General features: G+C 38.8%; 1 protein-coding gene across 1 annotated transcript in view; it reads right to left on the bottom strand.

Moving 5' to 3' along the window:
- LOC125240221 (tau-tubulin kinase homolog Asator) overlaps nt 1-24193 on the bottom strand; it is a gene marked incomplete at its 3' end in the record, with an annotated part of 105764 nt that overhangs the window by 62399 nt on the left and 19172 nt on the right. The window lies entirely within an intron of this gene.

The following is a 24193-nucleotide window of genomic DNA, read 5'->3' as shown; positions in this document are numbered from 1 at the left end:
TAAATAATAAATAAATAATAAAAATAAAAATAGTTTATTTGCCAAAAAGTGTTACAAAAGATTTTACCTTTGACCACCACACTAGGCTAGGCCTGTCTCGTGGAGTCAGTCCAAACATTACCATTTACATATTACATTTACTTTTCCTACGCTGAAGAAACAATTCTAATGTAATATCAATCAGTGCATGTTCTAGATTTTGATTAACATAGATTGCCCCAAAGTAATGACGTCTCATTCCATCGATGAGTAATTAACTTGTTTAACCTATAAATTGAGCTATAAATTCCTAAACATACGAATATTTACTAATTATGTGTTTAACAAGAATACACTGTCACTTAATCTTGGTCACGGAAGAGACCTGCATTTCGTTCTTCAAAATCTATACTCCAGCACACCCACTTTCAATAATATTTAAATTTAACGCCTTTTACTACTGACAAAGTGGGTGTGTCAAAGTACGTGCTCACAGTGCTCACTACACTGGAGCTATTAACCGTCTTAACGCCACGCCTCTCGTGCGCGGCGTGTCATCGTAAACTTTGTCAGAACGCGCGAAGATTGACGCCACTGACGTCACGTCACTGATGTAAAATAAGTCGGCGTACGTCTGATATTCTTTCAATCAACATTTGAAGCCTTTTTAGTAGACAAGCCATGAATCGTGAGCAACATCCCGGCGTCAAGACCTCGTTTAGGATATGATAGAGTCTCAACCCTAAATTCCCAAGTACCCATTTAAAAAAAAAAAGTGAGCAAAGAAAATCTCGTCCGAGAGTCATATGAGAAGGATAGCAGGATAACAACATCATCAAAGAAGAAACTTTTTAACAATTTCGTTGCTAAGACTACGGTTGTTACCCACACGTGTAAACAATACTATGTGTGGTATGTTGCGAAAATCTAGCATAACATTAACAATGTGTCATACTTACCGCTCCTAAAGTAGCTTATATTTTAGATATAAGAATATAATATGTTTAAGAGGCCTTATTCCTAAAGACGAGCGTTTTTTGCAAAATAGAACCTTTTTCATTCAAAATTATAAAGAAACTATAAATGATTATTAAAAAAATGATAATGTTCCTAAAAGTACATATCTTAAGCTAGAAAGTCAATTGGTACTACTTTAAAATATGTCTTTTTATACTTCCGAAAAATCAGTTTTTTCGGAAGACGTTTTCAATTTTCATAGTGGGATAGCTCGTTTAGAATCGTGATTGTGCTGTTAAAAATGTTATTTGGGGTAATAAATGATCACAATCCTATTTGTTATATCCTGTACGAGTTAGCTAATACTTTGACATTTTAAAATTTACTTGAAATGGTGGATAAATAACCTTCCGTATCCTCCCCATTTTTTCGATAAAAAGAGGTTTACATTATGTATTTTTCCTGCGATTCCTGCATTTTTTGTAACTCTTAAATAATATTATCCTAAACTAGAACTTCTTATTGACCTATAAGAAAAAAATCATACATATAAGACATACCTTTCTGTCGATAGATATGTTTTTAAAACACCTAAAATTCGAATAAAAGACACTGTGCTAACGCGAGCCCGCTCAGTCTGCGCCGAGCGCTCGAAGACAATGGACCTGCGTTTGATCGTCCGGCGCACCTAGCTTTCGTAAGCAGCTCGATAGTTCCGAGAAGTGCCGTAAACTGCGACTAAACAAATCTTGATCCTTTTTACACCTTATGCAATTTTAGCATTCGACATGCTTTTCATATGATTTTGGATTTTAAGTTATACGTGAAGTTTGTTGAGAGTTTGAATTATTATTATATTTTGGGACCAGGATGAGGTTCTGGTTCTCATGATGATGGAGTCAGGCAGGAGATGTTCAACAGAACTGCTATTCTACTTATCATAACTCCACCATGTTTGGGCTCATTAGATTTGGGCTGATGAGCACCATCGATCTAGATGAGGTCCAAGGTCTCATGATGGAGTCAGGAGGTGGTCAACAGAACTGCTATTCTCCTCATCATAACCCCATCATGTTTGGGCTCATTAGATTTGGGCTGACGAGCACCATCGAACTAGATGAGGTCCAAGGTCTCATGACGGGGTCAGGAGGTGGCCAACAGAACTGCTATTCTCCTCATCATAATCCCATCATGTTCGGGCTCATTAGATTTGGGCTGACGAGCACCATCGAACTAGATGAGGTCCAAGGTCTCATGATGGAGTCAGGAGGTGGTCAACAGAACTGCTATTCTCCTCATCATAACCCCATCATGTTTGGGCTCATTAGATTTGGGCTGACGAGCACCATCGAACTAGATGAGGTCCAGGGTCTCATGATGGAGTCAGGAGGTGGTCAACAGAACTGCTATTCTCCTCATCATAACCCCATCATGTTTGGGCTCATTAGATTTGGGCTGACGAGCACCACCGAACTAGATGAGGTCCAAGGTCTTATGACGGGGTCAGGAGGTGGCCAACAGAACTGCTATTCTCCTCATCATAACCCCATCATGTTCGGGCTCATTAGATTTGGGCTGACGAGCACCATCGAACTAGATGAGGTCCAAGGTCTCATGATGGAGTCAGGAGGTGGTCAACAGAACTGCTATTCTCCTCATCATAACCCCATCATGTTTGGGCTCATTAGATTTGGGCTGACGAGCACCATCGAACTAGATTAGGTCCAGGGTCTCATGATGGAGTCAGGAGGTGGCCAACAGAACTGCTATTCTCCTCATCATAATCCCATCATGTTCGGGCTCATCAGATTTGGGCTGACGAGCACCATCGAACTAGACGAGGTCCAAGTTCTCATGATGGAGTCAGAAGGTGGTCAACAGAACTGCTATTCTCCCCATCATGTTTGGGCTCATTATAAATATGTGGAAGGTCGTTAATAATAATAAATGTTTTATTAGGGTACCCCTACATGTAAAGAGGGGGCAGATATTTTTTTTCATTTCAACCCCAACGTGTGATATATTGTTAGATAGGTATTTAAAAATGAATTAGGTTTTACTAAGATCGATTTTTGATAATTTCCATATTTTCGGAAATAATCGCTATAACTTTTGAACCATATGTTTAAAGATATGAAAAAAATCACAAAAGTAGAACTTTACAAAGACTTTCTTTGAAAATTTGTTTTGAACTTTATAGGTTAGTTTTTGAGAAAAATACGGAAAACTACGGAACCCTACACTGAGCGTGGCCCGACACGCTTTTGGCCGGTTTTTATTTTATTTTAATACTTTTCTGTGCTATTCATAAGCCACCCTAGGGGATTCAGTATTGACAGCTTCTTTTTTTTCTTTCTGCATATATTTGTTTCCGCTTTTAAGTTTATTGTAAATAAGACTGCTTGCACTTACATTGAGATTATAATTACATAATGCTATTAAATTAAATCTAATGAAGCGTTGTTTTATTTCCTAAATCTCAAAACCCTTTAAATCGAATATGTATAGTAATGAGCAAAAATTTTACCGCAGGCTTTCCAAACCGACGATGCTTGATCAGCTACTTTTAGAACGAACATGTACACCGTGTCCAATAAGTCCGAATACTCACATTTTACCTCAGTTCTAAAGATATAGGGATCACAGGCCATCAAATTCTTATTTAAACTGAAGAGTATATTCCTTTTAATAAAATACAAGCACTAAGTTCATGAAATTTCCGAAGTGTCTAAGAAAAACAAAGAGGTAAAGTGCCAACAAAATACTTGCTCGGCACGCAGGTGACGAGTTATTTTTTATAAGCAGAATCTGTATGTGATAAAACAGACGCCACGTGTCCAAAATAAACTATTATGGGTACCGAGGATAGATAACGATCCGGGCAACTAGAAAAATGTGCCTAGGTTCCAGAGCTCACCATCGGCCCAGGTGTGGGATGCAGTATGTAAGCGAGGTAAACTATCTTCAGTACTTACAGATAAAAGCGTTAAAATCAACGTTTTTTTCTTTAAAACCAAGGTTTTGGAGAAAAAAATGCCTTAAAGTTAAAAAGGATGCTTGGGAATGAGTATCATGTGTCCCAACAAGACGCACCTCCAGCACATTCGGCAAATGGTATTCTAGCGTAGTTTCAGACTAATTTGGCAGTTTTTTATCCGAAACATGAGTGGCCACCCAGGCCTCCAGGTTTAGGCGTATTAGACTACTTTGTATGGTCATACATGCTTTGAAGACTAAATTTTTATAAAATCATAAACCTAGATCATTTCAAAAAGATTATTGAGAGTATTTGGGATGAAATGTGAAGAAAACGGTGCGTGCCGCGTGTGATCCGTTTGAGAAGCGTTTGAGGCTGGTAAACAAGTTAATGCTGGAGTTATTCCAAAACATTTGTTGTGAATGTAGTAAATAAGAGTGCCATTCATAAAATATAATAATAATGTAGTAACTATTTGTTCATTTTGTTTTATTGGCTATTTGTGCTGTATTCAAACTTATTGGACACGGTGTACATATTTTGATTTTCACCCTTTAAAATGTTTCTAAGATGCAACGTTTTGCAAATTTGGTCACGTCATGCACAGTTAAACTGTGGAATGAATTGTCGCCAGCGGTATTTCCGGACCAATGCGACCATCAAACCTTCAAGAAAAGAGCGTACATCCATCTTAAAGGCCGGCAACGCACCTGGTGCTTCTGGTGTCCATGGGCGGCAGTGATCGCTTACCATCAGGCAGCCTATCTGCTCGTTTGCCTCCTATCCCATAAAAAAACGTTTAATATTTTTTAAGAAAAAAAAACCGCCGCCTTTCGGGTTGTGGTGAAAGCTACTTGCGAATGTTGGATTATGTAGAAATGTGTAGGTATTTTTTAAAACTGCTTTTAATGCTTTAATTATTTGATGGCAACACAAATCAATATACGTATAACGCTAAGGTTTGAGGAGTTTCTCAATTCCTCATGAATCCGATTATAAGAAATCGAAGCTTGACAAACTTTGACTTGAAAACTCAATAATTATGCTTAACAAACATAACTAAATAATGAAATTTGACGAAACGTTTTTCGGCGAAACGGCAGGACACCACCAAATGTCACTGTTCTGGACGTAAGTGCATGCTGTTCTTATAAAAATATGAAAGTCACTATAACTGTGATAATTTCCGAAAATATTAATATTATCAAAAAACGATCTTAGTAAACCCTTATTCATTTTTAAATACCTATCTAAAAATATATCACACGTTGGGGTTGGAATGAAAAAAAAATCAGCCCCCACTTTACACTAATAAAACATTTTTTTCCATTTTTCATTTTTGCACTTTGTTGACGTGATTGATATACATATTGTTACTAAATTTCAGCTTTCTAGTGCTTACGGTTACTGAGATTATCCGCGGACGGACGGACGGACGGACGGACGGACGGACGGACGGATGGACAGACAGACATGGCGAAACTATAAGAGTTCCTAGTTGACTACGGAACCCTAAAAAACAGAAATCACTATTAAACTATTCTCTAATTTCAAGTTCCTAACTAAAATTTTCCTAATAAAAAAAAAAACAAATTGATCCCGCTACAAACTTTCACCCCCTTTTTCCCTCTACTAGGGGTGTAAATTTTCATAATCGATTCTTATCTCTTCGAAATTTTGTTAATGCAATCTATACAAATTTCGACTTTCTAGCTTTCGTAGTTTCGGCTCAGCGGTGTTGGTTGTTGAATCAATCAATTAGGAAACCTGAATTTATATATGTACATGTAGACTAATACTATACTTTTACTACATTCATATACCTTATTTACTACTACCATACCATAAATATGAAATTAAATAAAGAGTCCCCATATAAAATTGAAAATTATGTTATTAGCAATTTAATTCAAAACTATCAAGATTATTCGTGTCTGCGTTGAAACGCGCGTTGAGTTGCCGGTGCTTGCGTACCGAGCGCCAACGCCATCTATCGATGGCCGTTTCGTGAAATTGATGAGCGCTCTAAGGAGTAAGGGGTCTTAGTTGGAGCACTCAAGATCATGTATTACCACGTTGTTTTTATGACTTTTGTTGCCTAAATAATAGTTATTTGTTATACAAGGGGGCAAAGTTGTATTTTAACGCCGAGTGTCGAATTGAAAAACGAGCAAGTGAAAGGATTCTATAGTTGAACCACGAGCGAAGCGAGTGGTTCGAGAATAGAATCCTGAACTTGCGAGTTTTTTAACACACGAGAAGTAAAATACATTTGCACCCGAGTGTAACACAAAACTTTTCCCCTCACTATAGCGAGGAAACTACAACGCAAAAAATGCGTTTATCACTGCTTCCAGTAGTTCCACAGGTGGTAAATTATCTTTATTACTAGATTCACCTGCTTTTATCAATTTTAAAGCTGTTAATTTGACTTTATTCAAGGTCAAATTACTTTACCCACTAGTGGATAAAATGCGTTTTTACCGGCTGGTATTAAAGGACAAAACACGTGTTTCCGAGCTAGTGAGGGGAAAAAAATGTATGGTGAATTTATCAATGAATTCATTCATAATTTCTCCATGCACTTTTGCTGCTGATGGTAAAGGTGTCTATGAGAGCCCCTTATCATAATAGAGAGCCATACGTCTGTAAGCAAAAGTATAGTTATGAAAATGACCCTTTTTAACCTCCGACACCAAAACGACCGCGTGTTGTTTGACGTGTCTGTCTGTGGCGTCGTAGCTCCCGAACGGATGAACCGATTTCAATTTTTTTGAAAGCTGAATTAGTCGGGAGTGTTGAAAATGAAAATGAAATATTTATTTTTCAAGTAGGCATATTACAATGCGCATATGAACGTCAAATAAAGCTGTTCTTAGCCATGTTCGATAAAAACCGGTCCACTATGTCGGGAGTTTTATCAAAATTTAAAATTAGTTGTAACTTACTGGTTCTATTTCACTCGAACACACCTTGTCGCAGGACCTTGTCAGATCGTAGATTTTGAAACGCGGATGAAAACCGAGCGACGTGGGAGTCACCTGTTTTACCAGAATACGCGGCCTAGATATCAGTGCCCCAGATCGACGTGTTAATGACACGTTTTGTTCGAGATCACTCAAACCCACTTAAATTAAAACATCGTAACTTTTGCAGCAATTTTGGTGCAGCATTGTCGCATTATAGGAATATATACACACACACACACACACATACAATCACGCCTGCATCCCATAAAGGGGTAGGCAGAGCACATGAACTACTAAAGTTTCAGTGCCACTCTTGGCAAAAAGGGGTTGATTATAGGAATATTATATGTCCAAAGCCAATTGGAATAGTTAATTAGGATTCATAACAGTAAAATGAAACTTAATTGATGATCTACCTAAAAACACATGTATGAAATCCGTTATTTCTACCATGAACTGAAATTGCTGGAAAAGCTACGATGTCCGATTATCAGTATTACGCAAGGTTGGTAACGCCATCTCTGTTTCATTTCAAGATACAAAAAAAGTTTAATACTCTGGCACAATGTCATTTCAGAGCGAAATGGTGATAAAAGATTTGGTTCACATGGAGAATGTTAGTTCCGTGCCTTTTCCAGAATTTAAGCCGTCTGTTCGTACTTTGATCGATGATGAAAAAAAAATTGATAATATTTTGTAAAAAAAAAGTTTTAGTTCTACTACTCATCACTAGATGGCGTGATTAGGAGAAACAAAAATAATAATAATCTATGCATTTGTAAAAGTTTTACATTGGCTAATAAATCCAAGAATCCAAATCATAATAAAAAAAAGTTTTACTTATACTATTCGACACTAGATGGTGTTAGGAGAAAAAAAATGGCCATAGAGTTGGTTTGTAAGTTTTATGTCTACTTGAACTTACGAACTGTCATACATGCCCGACAATTCCGGCGCCAAACTTTGTTTAAATTAAAGTTATTTTACGGCTACGCTTCAAATAAGTTTCCAAAGCAACGATTGTTTAGTCTATAATATGTGTGCAGCATTATAAATAAACGAGGTATTTCCTGACATGCTTTCCAAAACGTTTGAGCTTTCAAATAACATAACACGTTTTGTTTGATTTTTGCAGACGAGCAGTCTAGGTAGGTACTGGTAGTCTTTACTTCTGTGTTGTATAGCGGTGAAATAGTAAGTAGATGTTAATTTTTAAACATTGAAGAAACCAAGAAAAAAGTTTTTAATCATAATAACTAGGATATGGATTCTTTTATAGCAATTTGGGAGCAATTGGGGAAGCAGCGTAGCAAAACATTAATATTAAGTATTATTGTATTGATAGTCTTTCTCAAAACTTATCAAAGCCATATTATTATTTGTGGTCATGGTTCGTTAATATTTCTTGTATGTGGGTAGCTTTTGCACATTGTAATTTTTCCTCAGTCACCCGTTGACCAACGAACGCTGTAAAGAGTTCGAAACGTCGGGAGGTATTATAAATTCATTATACGCGATTTAATCCGTTTCCATAGTTTTATTTCATGAGTAACTATCGCGGTAACCGAAGACAATATTAAAGCCATATTATTATTGTTTTTGCGTATTACGAAGTGATATTTCGTCTTCAAATATAGGTCAGTACACACCTCTGAATTGCTTGAGTAGCTGTGGCTACATAGCGGAGTATTTAAATGTATGTTTTTTTTAAATTATAAATGGGCTTACTCTTGACCACAGACTAGCCAAAGGCATTGACGTGGCCTACGATGGAGTGAGCTCGCCCAGAAGATGCCTGTTCACTCTTGATTTAAAGGTTGCCGAGTTTTGATTAATTTTAAGTCGAAGCAATATGAAAATCCACATCATGTGAGTAGATTATCTGAACGCATAGTCAAGTAGCTAATCGTTAACTCCATCCCCATTCTAAAGTCACCCCGGTTGACGGTACCGTGAACGACTGGCGACTTGTCTACGCGTTGAACTCAAGAGTTCAAGTTAACAAAACATGTATAAATTCGCTTTTAAAACATGTATCAAGATTATCCCTGATTTTAATGATCTGTCAATTATGTGTTGAGTCGGTGCCAAGCCGACGAGGTAAGTAATTAGTGGACGAGATCGAGAGAGTGGCTCGGTCAGGTAATTGGTCATCAATTAAATGTGGAGGTAACCTTATCGATATCGGTTGCGATTTTTAGGTTTTTGTAGCCAAAATGGCATTAAAATAAAGTAATATCCCCCAAAACAGAGGGTGATTTTTGAATCTCGCATAATCGGATTTTGTCACTAGAATACCGGTTCAAAACGGTGACTTTCCTATTATTTTCAGTGACAATTTTCTGAATTCGAACGCGTGAGACTCAAAAATCGGCCCGCTGCCGGGTGGCAGAAATTTGCAGCAATAGGTAGGTATACTACATAGGTATCTTAGTGGGATTGGTAGGTATTAGCATAGTTGCCATACAAAGAACAAGTCATGCAAACGGACCCGGTTAACTGTGTTTTTACTGGGGCAATAGGTACATTACATAACATAAGGTACATTATTCCTTTATTTATCATACTTTTTAACCGTCGCCTCATATCTCTCAAGTAGGACGGTTATCAAGTCGTCTGTATGTTTTTTTTTTTATGTTTGTTCCTCAATATCTCCGTCGTTACTGGACCGATTTTGAATATTTTTTGATTGAATGTATATGCATACAGATTGGTCCCATTTTTCTCAGAACCCAGTTCTGATGATGGGATCCTGGAGAAATCGAGGGAACTCTTCGAATCTGAAAGGCATACATATGGTGATTTTTGTGTTTTTAAAGGAACAGCATGCATTTAGGTACGGAACAGTGACATTTGGTGCAGTGGAACTGCTGATGATGGCCAGAACGGAACTCTTCAAATCTGAACGGCACGCTTATAGTGACTTTGGTATTTTTATGAGAACAGCATGCACTTTCGTCCAGAACAGTGACATTTGGTGCAGTGGAATTGCTGATGATGGTCAGAACCGAACTCCTCAAATTTGAACGGCACGCTTATAGTGACTTTGGTATTTTTATAAGAACAGCATGCGCTTACGTCTAGAACAGTGACATTTGGTACAGTGGAACTGCTGATGATGGTCAGAACCGAACTCCTCAAATCTGAACGGCACGCTTATAGTGACTTTGGTATTTTTATAAGAACAGCATGCACTTACGTCCAGAACAGTGACATTTGTTGCAGTGGAACTGCTGATGATAGTCAGAACCGAACTCCTCAAATCTGAACGGCACACTCATAGTGACTTTGGTATTTTTGTAAGAAAAGCATGCATTTAAGTTCAGAACAGTGACATTTATTTAGTTATGTTTGTTAAGCACATTGAGTTTTCAAGTCAAAGTTTGTCAAGCTTCGATTTCTTATAAATCTTATAATATACTTAATCGGATTCATGAGGAATTGAGGAAACTCCTCAAACCTTAACGTTATATTCATTTGTGTTGCCATCTAATAATTAAAACATTAAAAGCAGTTTTAAAAAATACTTACACATTTCTACATAATCCAACATTCGCAAGTAGCTTTCACCAGAACCCGAAAGGCGACAGTTTTTTTTTTCTTAAAAATTATTTTGTACCTTCTTCTTTCCTTAGTTATTGCTCGATGCTTCTTAATAATCCACGTGCATAAACCCATTACATGATATCATTGTTTGGAAGAGATCCCGCGACCTAGGCCTCACATTTCAGCCTTCGCGAGTTGAACGCACCGACTCTTTTAAAAATAAACTTTATAGCGATCGTCTGACAAATGAATGTCATGTTTGATCCGTTAGACAATTTATGGACACCAATGTTTTGGCTTCAGATAGTTTGATCATTTAGATTTTTGTGGATTACTATAATGTAGGAGAATGAGTGAATTTTATAACTTGACTAGCTTTTGCCCGGGGCTTCGCTCGTGTTAAATTCTAAAATTGCGGAATGCTCTATACAAACTTCCACCCCCATTTTAGGAAAGTGGGGGGTTAGAAAGAGACAAAATGTAGTCTAAAGTAGTCTATGTCACTCTCCATCCCTTCAACTATCTCGACTTAAAAAATCACGTCTATTCGCCGCTCCGTTTTGCCGTGAAAGACGGACAAACAAACAGACACACACACTTTCCCATTTATAACATTAGGTATGGATTACGCCACGCTGTTTTTTTTTATAAATGGGCTTACTCTTGGCCACAAACTAGCCAAAGGCAAAGACGTGGCCTACGATGGAGTGAGCTCGCCCAGAAGATGCCTGCCTCAAAAGGTTATTATTCAAATCGGCTTCTTGATTTAGATTAAGTATAAAGTTCATATCAAAGGAGAATTCCAAACCTTCAAAGAGATGCATATATTTGCCACTCACTAATAGTCGCAATTTTGGAAACTTCTCCCAAGGCATTGCTGCCTACGGGTGCTGCACCTCCTTGCTACACAGTAGACTTTATAAAACTGGAACTAAGAAATCGCGCGGCCTCTAATTTGAATCAAGTTAAAAATTTGATCTGTGTACGATATGGTCATATGCATGGAATATGGGATCCCTCAGTATCAAAAGCTCTCCTGACCACGTCCACTTCGCTAAGGAGAGGGAATAGTAGGTATACATTACGATGCAAGTGCGGAAAAAAGGAAGTTCGAAACGAGTGGCGATAAATTAAAACACGATCGAGGAGTATTTTCAATAGACACGAGTTACAAATTTCCTTTTCGCACGTGTATCGTACGACGTTTTTCTGGCCCCGTAGCCGAATGGCATTTCTGCGACGCGAAACGAAATTGAAACGCAGAAATGTAGTCTGGCTCGTATAAATTGTTAAAGTTACAAAACTACGTATAAATTGGGGCTATGTGATTTGACAGATACAGCAGGCCAGTGGCGCCACGGCGTAATAATAGTTATTTGTTATACAAGGGGGCAAAGTTGTATTTTAACGCCGAGTGTGGAATTGAAAAACGAGCAAGTGAAAGGATTCTATAGTTGAACCACGAGCGAAGCGAGTGGTTCGAGAATAGAATCCTGAACTTGCGAGTTTTTTAACACACGAGAAGTAAAATACATTTGCACCCGAGTGTAACACAAAACTTTTCCCCTCACTATAGCGAGGAAACTACAACGCAAAAAATGCGTTTATCACTGCTTCCAGTAGTTCCACAGGTGGTAAATCATCTTTATTTCTAAATTCACCTACTTTTATCAATTTTAAAGCAGTTAATTTGACTTTATTCAAGGTCAAATTACTTTACCCACTAGTGGATAAAATGCGTTTTTACCCGCTGGTATTAAAGGACAAAACACGTGTTTCCGAGCTAGTGAGGGGAAAAATGACTGTTTGCTTTGCCTTCCCATAGCCTAACTATTTATTATTGGGTATGCATGATTAAACATACTACTGTCGAGTTCATGAGTATGTGTAAATTTTTTCACCTTATTGCAGTGAGTTGGGCTAAGGTGAAGAAATGTTCACATAATTAAAAACTCGACTGTACCTTAATACCCACTTACAGGATGATTCAATAACTACTGCTCATAGGTCAAATGATACCCGGAACCATAACAGAAACAAATCAAAATAACTATCCAAGTAGCCACCAGCACATAACGATATCTAAATGACTGTTCAGAACAACTACTGAGCCACTTATTATTGTAATAGTTCTGACAGCCGTCTATTTATTATTCTGAATAGTGAATAGTTGTAGTCATAAAGCTACTCTAATATTGTGTTGGTAGAGATGAGATTTGATAAACAAATGTATTGGATATGTATAGCATTTCTCCAAAATGATTTGTGTAGAAAAACAAGCCAAGTAGTTAACATTTTTTTTTGTTTTTATTTATAATAACAAAAAAGACAATGTACACAAGCCAAACTGTTTGTTATGTCTGCACATGGTTAGCAGCTCACATGTGTGCCGCGAAATTAGGCATGTCGGCGCGAGATGGACTACCCATCTCATTTAGTGAATAACAAACATAAATGTTAAGTTAGTTTGCGACGTCACCATTGGCCACAGCATCTTTCCAGATGATAGTTGCAGCACTTGCAGCGACTAAGTAAGAAGTAGATATTCTGAGTAGGCAGTCTACAGCCTACATCGGTTGTGATGGCTGTAGAAGCCAATGGTGGGTCGGCATTTACTGCCGCATCGATCACAGATGTGCCTTGACTCCTGGGGTGATCCAGCAGCTCTACGGAGACGCTTTTGGTCCAACGAAAGCTCGTCATGCTTTACCATACCCTCTCTGACGTACAAAAAAGACAACCTATGGGAATAACTACAAGGAACAATGTCATTTGAGTTGGGAAATACAGACATTGTGATCTGAGCTTTTTATTCTCATTTGCTGGACCAGCTAAGATTTACAATAATTATGCGGCACTTTCCCCGCAATGTGCTGAAATTTGTCGCCGTGCGTAACCCAAAAAATATTGTAAAATAATTCAGTAGAGTTAAGTACTTATCAAATAAAACTATAGTATGGTATAGTATGGACCCGTGTGGTGACGCGTCTATACTATGAGCATTTCAGCTCCCCCTTACTTCCCGTGGGTGTCATAGAATTCGACTATGGGATATGGGATATCCCGGTGTAGGCGAGAGTCTCCTGTCACTGCAATGTCACAATTTAGGTTTTTTTGCTACCCCTTATTTGCCAAGAGTGGCACTAAAAATTAGCAGTTTCATTTCATGTGCTCTGCCTATCCCTTTATGAGAAAGAACAGGCGTGATTGTATGTATGTATGACCTAACCACAAAATTACAATTTTGAAAAATCCTCCGACCACGACATAGTAGACAGATTTTCATGAAACAGGGCTTAAGAACATTCCCGACTAACTCAGTTTTCAGACGAGAAAAAACTAAATCTAAATCGGTTCACCTCTTCGGGAGCTACGATGCCACAGACAGACACACACACAGACAGACAGACAGACAAACAGACAGACAAATACGTCAAACTTGCAACACCCCGTCATTTTTGCGTCGGGGCAGGGGCGGCTCACTCCGGGATCCTTTCGCCGCGCTACGAGTACATGCCGGCGGCCGCGAGTTCGCGGCCCATTCAGTGGCGACGACCTTCGCGCGGCGCAATAGAATTCAATGTCGTCTGCACGCGTGCGGTCCGTTTGTTAATATAGGTAAGAATTTAGAATGGCGGCGTTTTGTGAACATCAAAGGAGTGAGCCTTCTGTACTTGTACTATTATATATTCTGTGGTCGGGGGTTAAAAACTATGGATGGAAATAAAATCATGACAATGAGTAACTAACGTTTAAATTGTCGGAATGTCTTATAATTAAATTAATTATGCATGATTCATCTGTTTCTTTTAATTTCTCCAGAACTTGGCTCACATATTCCATGCACTCGACTCGGCAACAGCGGTTTGGAGCCGCTCCAATATATTTGCATCTTCAAAACACCTGTATTCAATTAAAGTGGAAACGGACGCGGTAATTTGGCGAAATTCTCAGTTTTGAACGTATTCTTGGAGGTTTTATATGTCAAAGAGGTTTTATTTCCTATTGCATTGCATATACGTAGAGCTGATTCAACTCTCTACATACATACATATACATATATAATCACGCCTGTATCCCATAAAGGGGTAGGCAAAGCACATGAACTACTAAGTTTCAGTGCCACTCTTGGCAAAAGGGGGTTGACAGAAATCCAAATTGTGACATTGTAGTGACAGGTTGCCAGCCGCTCGCCTACGCCACAGTTTAACGCATATCTCACAGTCGACTTCTACGACACCCACGGGAAGAAAGGGGATGGTGAAATTCTTAACCCGTCACCACACGGGACAACTCTCTGTGTATTTATATAATTTTATGTGGACCAGCAACGGTACAGTAAGGGTACCTTTCCACTAGAGATGCGCTACGTGGATGTGTTCTCTCTGTAAGTCATGCGCGGATCCAGGGGGGTCATGGGGGTCATGACCCCCCCCTGGTGCCTAAGTTGGCCATACAAATAGACCACGTGACCCCCCTTGGGCCGCGGGCCTTTACCACGTGACCCCCCCCCTCCTCCCCCCTGGGCACGAAGCTGGATCCGCGCTTGCTGTAAGTCATCATCCTCCTTGCGTTATCCCGGCATTTGCCGCGGCTGATGGGAACCTGGGGTCCGCTTTGACAACTAATCCCAAGATTTGGCGTAGGCACTAATATTACGAAAGCGACTGCCATCTGATCTGACCTTCCAACCCAAAGGGTAACTAGGTCTTATTGGAATTAGCCCGGTTTCCTCACGATGTTTTCCTTCACCGAAAAGCAACTGGCAAATATCAAATAACATTTCCGAAGAGCTGGCGACTTCCTCGTACAACGTATCAGCATTGCGATACAGCGAGGAAATGTCGCCAGTATCCTTGGTATGCCCTCAAGGGCCTATTTTAGTCATTAGAATCATCATCAGCTTTCAAACAAAAAAAACTAATTCGAAATCGGTTCACCCGTTCGGGAGCTACGGTGCCACAGACAGACAGTCTGTCAGACACACACACATCAGACAGACAAACAGACAGACAGACACGTCGTCGTTTTTGCGTCGAGGTTTAAAAAAAAGGGTTTATAACTAAATTAGGTATATCAAAACCCTGCCAAGCCCTGCATTAAACTTTGACATTTTTAAGTCCACAAAGTTCATTCCCCATCATCTCACCCATTTCTCTGTTGATTTGGAGACGTCAGAGTTTAAGACATTTTGCGTTGCTTTACGCACGTGTCTTGGCAGATAGTTTACGTGCGTAGTACAGTCCACTATCAATTACAGCTGCCACTCCTAATTGCCTTACACTAGTGTTTCTTGATCTCAGAAGACGTAACGTATTCTTAATCTAAGATCATATTTATACTGGATTATTAAATTAAATAATCTTTTCCCCTCACTAGCTCGGAAACACGTGTTTTGTCCTTTAATACCAGCGGGTAAAAACGCGTTTTATCCACTAGTGGGTAAAATAATTTGACCTTGAATAAAGTCAAATTAACTGCTTTAAAATTGATAAAAGTAGGTGAATCTAGTAATAAAGATGATTTACCACCTGAGGAACTACTGGAAGCAGTGATAAACACATTTTTTGCGTTGTAGTTTCCTCGCTACAGTGAGGGGAAAAGTTTTGTGTTACACTCGGGTGCAAATGTATTTTACTTCTCGTGTGTTAAAAAACTCGCAAGTTCAGGATTCTATTTTTGAACCACTCGCTTCGCTCGTGGTTCAACTATAGAATCCTTTCACTTGATCGTTTTTCAATTCCACACTCGGCGTTAAAATACAACTTTGCCCCCTTGTATAACAAATAACTATTAAAACTAATGAATATGATCCACGTTGTGCTATTTATCTTCTGTACCTGGTGTCAAATAAATCTTGAGCAAATTTGGAGTCTACTGTCGCTATCAGATACATCGGTGCGACCGGGACGTTCAAAAACATCTGAACACGCTCTAACGCCGAGAATACAGGCGTGTTTAGATATTTGTGAGCACTTTGCCCGCGCCGATATATTTGATGGCGATTGTACACGCAAAATTTACGCTTATCAGTATCAAAACTAGTGAAACAAACATAGTGAAATATTCGACATACCTATAATACGAGTAGATGAATTCCATGTGTCTATTAAGAAATGTCTTTTGCCTTTTAATCATATCATAACTTTATTTACATGAACATATTTACATAATTAATTATATAAGAAACTAAGACTAAACTTAAAAGCTAGCTAATGTCTAAAATAGGCCCTTAAGGCATTGTACCAAGGATACTAGCGACATTTCCTCGCTGTATCGCAATGCTGATACGTTGTGCGAGGAAGTCGCCAGCTCTTCAGTCAACCAACCAGACACCTTTTGCCTTGTATATTATCAGCTACATCAATGGAATCCGTAAAGAGAAAATATTGCCATCTTGTTACCGATTTTGTCATGTCAGTCGCCTGCCCATTCATGAAACTGATGACTGATGCCTAGTCAAGAAAATATTGCCAGATACAAAATTACTTTCTTAACGTTCTCAGAAGTATTATAATCACATTTTTAAGGGAAATTCTCGTCTATGTAGACATTTATTAATGGATACGTTGAAATAAATAGTCGTTAGTTTCAGCGGTTCCTCTGGGGACGTCCCAAGATTCCTAAAAGAGTATTCAGATATCACGAACGCAAAACAGCGAAATATATTTCAACAAAGACGCGGCGTTTCGGTGAGTTGGACATTTTGGACAACTCCCCTTTGTGACGTTAAAGACAAGAATAGCTCAAGTCTGATATAAATATTCACGAATTTTATTCAAGATAGCCAACATATGTAAATGCGAACATACATATAAAGGGTGCCTTTCCACCGAGATGTGCTACGATACGTGGCTATTTGCTATGCATGCGTCTGATATCCATCAATTGACTTAACCTAATATCAGGATATTTTCATGTATTAAAATTTAATTTCAAATAAAAAGAATTGCTAAACCTTTGTGACTTGAGACCCTCGCAAGTCTCGCCACCCTCAAGATTCAACTGCCCGAATCACTAAGATAAGCCCATGGTTCTATATTAGATTATTTTGCTTGCAAGGGTACAGTAAACTACAAAGAGATGTATCCATTTTTTCACCTTATTGGTATTAAGGTAAAAAAATGGATACTTACATCTCTTTGTAGTTGACTGTACAAAAGTACAAAACAGTGTCGTAACTAGGACAGGAAAGTATCACTTCTCTCTGCGAGGAGAAGTGCCACTTTGCCTCCTTCTAGCAGGGAAGAACAGGCCCCTTTTCGAAATGGTGATGTGAAATAGAGATTGCGGGAATCGGCCGTAAGTTTGAAATTTTGCGTAGGCTTATACCTAATGTTTTTATAGTCCGCCAATGTTTACTCCAGTCCAGAGGAATTTGTACGAGTTCCTGGCATTTTTATGGCCAAACTGACGGATTGATTACCTACTCTTGATACCGGGAATTCCAAAACTGGGACATAATAATAATTCGTAAACCTTCCTTGATTATTGGTACTAGTAAAATATACATATGAGTTGTGAGATCTCCGTCCAAAAGATGAGGTCTATGTAGAAACCACCCAGAAGCTTTTTTGTCGCATCTGCTTTAAGTATTGCACACCGTGTTTTTTTTTGTTTTCCGTTAAATTCGACACGTAGCCATAGCTGGGCACCGTTAATCAAATAGTTAACTTCGTTAATCGCTAATCCGTTACTAAAAAAGTTAACTTCGTTAATCGTTAAAGCGATACATTTCGACAAATTTAACGTAAGTTAAAGTTAATCGTTAATCCACGTGAAAGAAAATGAACTTTTCTTTAAATATTTAGTTGCATCAGTATCCACTATAACGTATTATATTTCTGTAAAAGGCCGAAGTACAGCTAGCCTATTGAACGGAATTAATTAATTCCTATCTAGGCTGCACGTGGAAGGCAGTGATCGCCTGAGCTACTGCCAAGAGCTGTGTCAGGAGAGATGCTGGCGGTGACGGGACTGTTGTGGCACTTTGGGCGGCTAGGGAAGCGAATGTGGTCGTAAATAGGGCTCGAATTTGCTGCCCTATCACTACAACAGTCGCCATGGTAAAGCTTAGGATTCACCGAATCAAAGTTAGTAAAAGAAAATCCACGTGAAGAATACTTTTTTAGGTAATATTTCGGACTTTTAGCAATCGACATCGGTAAAACCTAGAATTTACTGGCAAATCATAGGATTTGCCGTACTTCGGGCTTTTATAGTAGCGTTCAGATTGTTCAGAACGTGTTTTTCGCAGCGCAGATGGCGCCTGTGCCCTACTAGATTAACGATTAACGGACTCGGAGAAATTTAACGGAAGTTAACGAGTCCGTTAACATTTTTTCAAGTTAACTTAAAAGTTAATCCGTTAATCGAAATGTTAACTTCGTTAATTAACGATTAACGGATTAACGAGTTAATGCCCAGCTATGCACGTAGCTAGGTTCATTATCAGGAACCACCTTGTATATCACTTTTAGTTAAATTCGCAAAAAAAATATTTCATCTTTTTCATACATTTAAAGAATTTGTGGCGGATAGCCAAGGGAGAGTCTGAACCATCGCAGAAGTTACGCAGTGTCGTCCCGTTTTTTCTTACCACATCCCCGTGTTGCCACTTTCGATTTCTATAAATTCTTATCGGACTGCAGTTACAGTGACCAATTTGGTTCTCTACCCTCCCCTCTACACAGCCCTCTAGAATCTAGATATACCCACGTCCATAGAAGTATTAAAAAACCTTCCAATTGTAGCCTTTTAAGTCACTTTATCCATCGATTCGAGCATAGTAGAGGTTGGCCGTTGTTTATCAGCGAAGCGCTCTAAACAAAGTGTTAAATGCTTTATTTTTAGATCAGCGTTGTGCGGACTTCAAGGGTGAGCAGCAGCACGGGAAGCATGGTCGCGCGATAAATGATAAAACATCTGGCCGTCCCTATAGCACTTACTAATAGTGCGATAGGGACGGCCTGATATTTTATCGTCTATCGCGCGACCATGCTTCCCGTGCAGCCGGCGTATCATGCTTCCAATTTTATCACTTATCCACGTGGATAAGACATCTGTCACTCTCACACTGACATGCTTGCCAAAGCGTGACGGATGCTTTATCCATGTGGATAAGTGATAAACTTGGAAGCATAATACGCCGGCTGGTCTATATGCTTCCAATTTTATTACTTAACGTGATAAGTAAGACATTGCAACTCTCACATTGACATATTTGCCAGAATGTGACGGATACTTTATATCCACGTAATTAGATAAGTGATAAAGTTTCAAGCGTTATGGGCCCCTAGGTTTTTTAACCCCCGACGCAAAAACGACGGGGTGTTATATGTTTGACGTGTCTGTCTGTCTGTCTGTCTGTCTGTGTGTGTGTCTGTGTGTGGCGTAGCTCCCGAACGGATGAACCGATTTAGATTTAGTTTTTTTTGTTTGAAAGCTGAGTGTTCTTAGCCATGTTTCATGAAAATCGGTTCACTATGTCGCGCTCGGGGGTCTTTACAAATTTTTAATTTTGTGGTTAAGTTACAGATAGTTTATCTCTTTCTTTAACGATGTTCCTTTACGTCGAGAGAGAATCTAGAATTCAAATATGTATATCGAACTTATATTATTAGGCTCTGAAAGTATAGGTCACTTAAATGTAGTTTTTTTTACTCTGTGAGCAAATAGGTATTTTGTTCACTTGTTTTAAGCTAGCGTACTTTGCTGGTTTTTGCTAACCACGCTTGATCTAGCTGCTAAAGGTGAATAAATTAACCACAAAATTAAAATTAAAAAAAACCCCCGACATAGTCGCCCGATTTTCATGAAACATGGTTAAAAACACTCCCGACTAACTCAGCTTTCAGACAAAAAAAAAACGAAATCTCAATCGTTTCATTCGTTCGGGAGCTATGATGCCACAGACAGACACACACGTAGACAGACAAACGGACAGACAGACACATCAAACTTATAACACCCCGTCGTTTTTGCGTAGGGGGTCAAAAATTAAAGTAACAACTGAGTCTTTCGTGTCAGTTAGAAGATTTGATTTGTCGGTGCCTGACTGTCTGTGTTGTACATCAAATGGTGTAAACATTTACAAATAAAAATATGAACAAGTCTGGTGCACACGAGACGAATCGTTACCGTTTTACGGAGGAGTGACGTGTGAACTGAAAATGGAGCGAACAATGGGTTTAAAATCCACTATTTTACCTGATTGCGTTGTCTGCGTAGGTTAGTTTGGGGCTGTTTGAGAATTAGGAACTAAGTAGTACAAATATTTTGACAATACCTTCTTGGCAAACAAACATATAGACATATTATGTGCTGTATTCTTTTCCTGTACAATAAAGTGTTTACTTACTTTTTCCCCTCACTAGCTCGGAAACACGTGTTTTGTCCTTTAATACCAGCGGGTAAAAACGCATTTTATCCACTAGTGGTCGAATATGGTCAAATTAAATTGATAAAAGTAGGTGAATCTAGTAATAAAGATGATTTACCACCTGTGGAACTACTGGAAGCAGTGATAAACGCATTTTTTGCGTTGTAGTTTCCTCGCTATAGTGAGGGGAAAAGTTTTGTGTTACACTCGGGTGCAAATGTATTTTACTTCTCGTGTGTTAAAATACAACTTTGCCCCCTTGTATAACAAATAACTATTACTTACTTACAAACAGATATATCTTAGGGATTCGTCGGTTTATTATTTGCCACTTTTATTTTACCCATTTCACACAATTAGGGTTATCCACTGTTGTTGTTACCTAAAAAATCCGCGTTCTGGCAGCGTTATTTTTACTCACAACCACTAATAATGTCTAATTTCCTCCTCCGAAAACATAAATAGCTCAGTCTCTCAAATCTCCAAAGGTTATGAAACGATATCAAACACAAGCACTAACGAAACGCTTTCCCGCCAAATTGCAAAAAAGAAAATGGCGGACGGCAAGGTCAATGCCGATAGGCGTTGAAATATTACGAGAATTAACTCTTTTGATATATTCGTTTTGTGAGGCGTAAAAATAAACTTTGTTTATTTTCACTGAAGGTTAGAAGTACTGATTCTTTGATACGAAAATAATTGGCACTCAGTTATATTGAAGTCGGAGTCGTTTGATTACGAATACTATTGAAAGACGGTGATCTGTACACGTAATGTATTCTTCATTAATTTATCAAGTTTATCGACTAAAATTAATAGTATATTGTGCAACAAGGGAGGTAAGGGGGGTTTCGTCAATGAGTGTTAATAACTCGCGACAGCCACAGGCTGGAGAGAGTTATAGACACGAGTTTACAAAATCCTTACCTCCTGAGTTACACACAATATTTTTCATCACATTTGAGAGGAAAACACAGAGAAAAAAAATCATAAGGCAAAACCTTCAATGAATGGCGGTGTTGTACTGTCCGTTGCTATGGCAACGCGGTCAAGCGCAAATCGAGATGGCCGTCACAATTTCCTGCATGAAACATGACTAAAAACACTCCCGACTAACTCAGATTTCAGATAAAAAAACTTAATCTAAATCGGTTCATCCGTTCGGGAGTTACAATGCCACAGACAGACACACACACAGACAAACAGACAGACAGACTCGTGAAACTTATAACACCCCGTCGTTTTTGCGTCGGGGGTTAAAAACGGACTAACACTAATGAAGAAGGAGAGACCTACTTTTGGAAATCTAGACCTACACTACAACAACAACCAGGTCGTCTTTGTTAGATCTCTGCCAAAATCTAACAAAGCATGTAAGTCTCGGTCCAATTCTCGTTTCCTTCTGGCCAAGAAAAATACTCTGAAAACGAGTAGGTATTTAGGTACATTCTTGTAGGTGATTCAAAAGGTCATTGGTCGGACGCCCTGGTTGGACCTAATTTGAGTAATTTTTGACAAGCACAGTAACCGGATAAAACAATTCTTGCAGCCCACGCAGGTGGACTACATTTTGGTCCGTGTCAACTAGCGTGACAAGATATTTTGTCAATGTTACCTAAATTGTGTCAGATAGTTGTTACCTACATTGTGGACACAGTTTTGCGTGCATGCACAGGCACTGAACAGCTAATTTATCTAGAATCCTAAATGGAATCAACAATCATGTATCAGGACATTTTCAGAATTTGGTACCCATCAAAATCAGCGTAAGTTGTTATCAAAAATTAACTCGCTGGCGGTTTTGTGACGATAATTAAGCATGAAATTTCCAATAAAAATATTGTTTATGTGTACATACATACACTTTAAGCGTTCACTTTAAGCGATAATCTAGGTACATTTTATAACATGAAAAAAGTAAATTTTTAGACAGATTTTATGCTTCATTGTCGTCACAAAACTGACACCGAGTTCATTTTTGTTAACGACTTACGCTCATTTTGGCCCCTAAATTTTGAAAATGCCCATCAATAGCGATGCCTTAATGTTTCTAGTACATGGAGTAATTGAGTGTTATAAAGCAACAAAGTATAGCACTTGGACAAATGACAATGAAAGAAGAGAAATATCTCCAAAAACGTCTCATTCAACAAGTGAAATATCACGATTTTGTCCCCAAACTCTCGGTCGATGACTTTATATACGCATTAGCTGCTTTTAAAACAAAATGCTTCGGAATACCTGTCGGCCAGACAAAGATGTATGGTATAATGTCGACACAGTTGGCGGGGGACAGTTTTCTCGAAACTTTACGACCGCATTTGAGGAGAGTTGAGCAACGGTCGGGGAAGAGAGTCATCAACGTTAAATTAAAACGTTTCAGATTTTCGTAAAAACATTTTTATGGATTATAATTTATAAACTATCATATCGTTAACTGGTGACCGGACTGAAAGAACTACAAAATGAGACTCACCGAAACTTTTTTACTGCACGATTTTCGATCACATGTTTAAGATATCTACTTATTGATCTAGAAAGATTTAAGCCAGAGCCTGTGCAGAAAAAGAAAAGACCATAGGAAAAGACATATTAATGAGGAGGCACACTCAGAGGTTATGACAGATGGCGACACCCTATTAGTCCATACGTGAGAGCGAGAAGATATGTTTTCTCTCTCTCACACATATGAATGCCAGTGACATGCCTAGACACTTCCACAGGCGCCGCCTGGCGGGATAAAACGTCAGCCTCCTAATTGGATTCCAACATTTGACGACTCTTCTCTGCAACATGAAATTGTGGATCTTGAGAGTTATGTATTGTATATGGCTGTAGGTGCAAAAGTGCATAAAGAAATTTGTGAATAAATTCATTGATAAATTCGCCATGGACTTTTGCAGCTGATAGTACATATACCGATACAAGTGTCGCTTATCCAATAGAAGCTTCATTCATTCGTCCATTTGCATTTATGCTAAGTTTCACCATATGTAGTATAATAAAGAGTTCTGTCGCATGTCGTAGTACAGTTTTGCCACGCCCGCTCCCCGCTGAAACCCCCGCTCTCGGTTACCTCACAGTTACCGCCTGTCAACACGACCAGTCGACCTGTCCTCACTCACACAAGCATGGTACGCGTTCGCCTATACACAAGCTTAGACTGTGAGCGTAGCAACGCGCCTCTTTCATATATGTATTTGAATTTGAACGCTATTGTCCGAGGTGTGTTTTCGTGAAACGATTATACTAGATCTATACAAACTAGTATTACTAGACACAATCTAGAGTATTTTGGTATGTTATTGAAATAGCTAGCGCGCGCGGTGTGTTAAGTGTATCAATAGATTTTACGATATTTCAGCAAACTCATTCGCCTTCAGA

Source organism: Leguminivora glycinivorella, chromosome 27, assembly GCF_023078275.1.
Source record: "Leguminivora glycinivorella isolate SPB_JAAS2020 chromosome 27, LegGlyc_1.1, whole genome shotgun sequence".
Taxonomy (NCBI): Eukaryota; Metazoa; Arthropoda; class Insecta; order Lepidoptera; family Tortricidae; genus Leguminivora; species Leguminivora glycinivorella.
Note: the sequence above shows the minus strand (reverse complement) of the source record. Positions and strands in the feature narration are given on the sequence as shown.